Source organism: Dermacentor albipictus, unplaced genomic scaffold, assembly GCF_038994185.2.
Source record: "Dermacentor albipictus isolate Rhodes 1998 colony unplaced genomic scaffold, USDA_Dalb.pri_finalv2 scaffold_182, whole genome shotgun sequence".
Lineage (NCBI taxonomy): Eukaryota > Metazoa > Arthropoda > Arachnida > Ixodida > Ixodidae > Dermacentor > Dermacentor albipictus.
The window spans coordinates 1-4,761 of NW_027225736.1; positions in this window are offsets into that span (position 1 = coordinate 1).

Sequence of the window (4,761 nt, forward strand, 5' to 3'; positions counted from 1 at the left end):
TGACGAAAGAGCCAGTCGTATAGAAATAACGAGAGAAAGTGAGTCTGCACTGTGCAAGCATATTTCTGTCTCAGTAAGCACACTTCGCCGCTCTGCTCCTCTATTTTATTTTCCGCTTGTTCTGGTCAACTAAGGAGTGCATTGGCTTGCAAGAAGAGCCACGTAGGCATCGAACCAACTGCTTATCACCTATAGCGCGCTAATAAGAAATCCCACTGTGACCCTGTACACAAGTATCACAAACAACAGCATCAATGAAAACAGCACGCGCCTCGGTGTCCACCGCGCGCACCCTCGTCCGTTTGAATACAACGCAGTGAGCTCGGTTCTAGCGAAAGTTAACTAGCTAATCTCACCTTAGCATTCATTTGCGTCGCTCAAAAGAGTTACACAATTGTGAATCGCACGGTGGTGGCTTGCAACAACCGCAGGCTAGACGAGGGACACGACGGGCGCTCAGCTCGTAGGGCAAGAGGACTGGCTCGTTATTCTTTCTCCGACGCACACACGCAAACCAACGAAGCCATGCGAATTGAGCTAAGACACAGTAGGCTCAATCATTTAACGCTTGCACTGGAAAGAACAAATAAACGCTGCCTGTAGAAAACTCGCTTTCAGCTGTTACACACTGGCCCGTGCCCGGCAATATTTTCCTCGTGCTTTGCTTTGTTGCGTACCCACATGAGCTATCTTTGTCAAATATAAAACTTACCTAACTGAAATGCGCCCGCTGCCGCGCGGCTCGTACTCTTCTCCAAGGGAGTAGAGGAAGCGAGCCACTTCAAAGCGACAAAATGCGCATCGACGAGCTTATGATTACCTCTTGCTTTTAATCATCATTCCACTCTGGTTGCCTCTACCAGGGTCCAACCAAAGGCGACAACTGAGCTGCACGAACGACCGCCACGTCGCAACTCGGACAGACTGACGGCGACTGAAATGGGAGCAACACAGCACACAGTGGCGAGCGCAAATGCAATCGAGCAAAGCTCGCCTTGCGAGGGCGAAAAGCAATGCTACCACGCCTTGCAAATACATGCGGTTGCGCTCGCTCACCTGACCCAAGTTCACCGCGCGTCTCGTGCGGCCGAATGCGAGATAATGGCATGCAAAAGAGGGCTAACGGAGCAGGAGATCGCAAATCCTGCGCGTCACTGCCGAAGCACCAGGTGGGTAGCCCTGAAGAGGGCTGTTGGGTTCTTCAGAGGAGCTGATGCGCTGCTTGCAGACGACGGCGCGCACGCGTGCTGCTTAGCCTCCGAAACCGTAGAGGGTGCGGCCCTGACGCTTGAGGGCATACACCACGTCCATGGCGGTCACGGTCTTGCGCTTGGCGTGCTCAGTGTAGGTGACGGCGTCCCGGATCACGTTCTCGAGGAACACCTTGAGCACACCGCGTGTCTCCTCGTAGATCAGGCCAGAGATACGCTTGACACCACCACGGCGAGCGAGGCGACGGATGGCAGGCTTGGTGATGCCTTGGATGTTGTCACGCAACACCTTACGATGACGCTTCGCGCCACCCTTGCCGAGCCCCTTGCCGCCCTTGCCACGTCCAGACATCTCGGCTGTTGCTGCTGCTTCGAAGCGAGTCAGGAGAGCGAATGCCGAGTCCCTGCGCCGCGACCGAGCGAGGAAGCCGCGCCGCAAAAAAGAGGGCGAGGAGGCGAAACGCGCGCCGATTGGCTCACGGGCAGCGCGGCCTCTCTTCGCGAGTGAGTCGCGGGTGGCTGCACTGAGCCCTTCTTAGGCCACGCACTGAGTTCGAGACAAGTGGCTTCGTAACACAATCGCGGAGCTTACTTTTTTTTTTTTTTTTTCTCATGTTGTTTCTCTTTGGCACCTCTGACTGCTGATGTTCAACCCGCCTCACTTCTTCTTTTGCTCGACGCGCCAAGAGAAAAAAAAAAATAAATAAATGAACGTGTCAACAACGTTATTGTCCTATGCTGCACGCACTCACTGCTCGTGTCGCGCCCCAGGAACAAGTTTATTGTGTTCTCGTAATTATGATTACTCGTTCTGTTCACCGGTAGCTCGGATACGCTTGCAAGTGCACTCTGGTCATTGCCGCAAAGCACACCGTGCGCACAACTTCAAACTCAGCCACGCCAACATCGTTCCCTTGATCACTAGTCGCAAAACAGGGCGCGTTCATGCTCTCTTCGCCTCAGGCGTTTCAAATTTCGCACGCCGGCACCGCTCACTGGTGCCTACACGACCGTCAAATTTCGTCGCGATAGCTTACGTAGCCTCGCAGATAACGTCACCGAAACCAGCGTAAGACGCGCGCGCGAGCCCAATTCAGCATTCTAGGGGACGGAAGAGAGAGAGGGCATTGTTGACGGCGCTCCGACCTCCTCCCTCTCCCGTCGCCCCGTACGAAGGCAGCTATACGCAGGGCGCGCGCGAAACCGCTAGCTATGTAAGTGTGCGGAGAGCTTACATTTGTAATAATTCACTTTTATACTCTGTTTTCTTCACTACCCTTTCTTATCCCTTTCCCCTCACCCGTACAGCGCCGTGAAGGTGCCCTCGCACGAGAGGCAGTAACAGCGCTGTACTTATCTCTTCCTTTTCCCCCTTTTAAAGCCACTCACACATACATTTGTAATAACAGTGTAAAATATCCCTTACGCACTGCTGCTTCGTGAACGTGCTAACCCATTTCCGCTCGCCAGCCACTGCTACAGCGATGCGGCACTGGCATGGCGCGGCTCTGAATTTCAGTCCGGAGCACTGCTGCCTACGTGCGGGCGGCCGCCGAGAGGGCATTCTAGCAGCCATGAAGGCACACCTCAGGACCCGCTTTTAAAAGCGCGTCGAAACAAGAGAAGACATAAAGCGTGAAAAAAACAAAAGAGGGATGAGGGCTGCCTGCTTTTAAAAGTTACGCTACACCAGAATTAAGTAAATGTGCAGCAACGACCGCCTCATCGTCCTAGGTGTGTGAAACACGCGCCGTGGTAATTAGTGCAGGCGAACGTGGCCGCTCGCGCAGAGTCGCCTCACGCGCCCCATCCCATACTTGCTTTGTGCGTGTTGTTGTGCTGAGCCCATGGCTTCCTGTGCGGCTCTGCTACAAAAGTTGTAGCACACGCGCTGTCCGACAGCGCGCGCCGCGTGTTTGTAAACAAGAAGTAGTAGTAAGTGACGTTGAACTGGTAAAAGAAGAGAAGAGTGCAGTACCGCAACAGTCTCTCGCTTAGGAGGTCACCTCAACAGTACTGCACGGGGGAGGGTAAGGCGAATAAAGGAGTGAAGAGAAACAAATACGGGAGAGGACGAGCGTAAGGCCGTGAAGAAAAGAAGCGTGAAACGGCGCCGATGGCCGCGTGGTAAGGTTCGACGACTCAAAGAAATCAATGAGAGCTGGGAAGGCTCTTTTGAGTAAACCCGCAAGACCCCTAGGAAACAGAAAGTCCTCGGGACGGGCTATGGGGAGTCCTGGGCGTCGATTAGGATTTCACGAGCTGAGATATATGCGGCGCAGTCGAGAAGTACGTGTGCGAGAGTTTCATCAACGCCAGCAGTGCAGTTCTGGCAAACGGAACTGAATGGCGAGACATCCGCTGCGCTGTGTTGAAGCAGCCAATGCGGAGTAAAATGGCCCTATCGGCGCGTGAGAGTCCCTTTTTGTGTGTGTGTTGTTGTGCTGAGCGCATGGCGTTCTGTGCGTTTCTGCTACAAATCTTTCAGCGCACGCGCTGTCACAACGAGAACGCAAACAGCGCGCGCCTGGCGTTTGCAAACGAGGAAGCGTCAAACAGAGGGAACGGACGGAATTGTCGAGATTCTCGCTACATCCCAATGCCAATGCAGACACCTTGGGTGGCTCTGAGAAGAGCCGTTGGGTGTTGGCTGCGCGGACGAGCGCTCGGTCGCCTACTTGGAGCTGGTGTACTTGGTGACGGCTTTGGTGCCCTCGGACACGGCGTGTTTGGCCAGCTCACCGGGCAACAGCAGACGCACGGCCGTCTGGATCTCCCGGCTCGTGATGGTCGAGCGCTTGTTGTAGTGAGCCAGACGGGACGACTCCGCGGCGATACGCTCGAAGATGTCGTTCACGAAGCTGTTCATGATAGACATGGCCTTGCTGGAGACTCCAGTGTCCGGGTGCACCTGCTTCAGCACCTTGTAGATATAGATGGAGAAGCTCTCCTTCCTGCGGCGCTTCTTCTTCTTCTTGTCGGTGGCGCGCACGTTCTTCTGCGCCTTGCCGGCCTTCTTCACGGCCTTACCGCTGGGCTGGGGAGGCATCGCGGCAGTGTCAGTAGCCGAACAAACGAGATCGGAATACGCGCGACCGGTCGCGTGCGCCGCGCTTTTATGGCGGGAGGGTGGTGTTGACGGGACCTCGCATTGCCGCGCTCGCCATTGGTCCGCGCGGCTTCTCTCCCTCTCCCTCGTGCTCGCTCGCGCTTTCCTTTGGGACCGGCGGCGGCGAGAGCGGCGAAGGCGCTACGAGCACGGCTCAAATCGCTCACCGATCGCGACTGTGCAAGTCGTTGTTTCGTCCTCAGTCTCAGCAACAGCACCAGCATGTCCGGACGCGGCAAAGGCGGCAAGGCGAAGGGCAAGAGCAAGACGCGTTCCAGCCGCGCGGGTCTCCAGTTCCCCGTGGGCCGTATCCACCGTCTCCTGCGCAAGGGAAACTACGCCGAGCGCGTCGGAGCGGGCGCTCCCGTCTACCTCGCGGCCGTCCTCGAGTACCTGGCTGCCGAAGTGCTCGAGCTCGCTGGCAACGCGGCTCGTGACAAC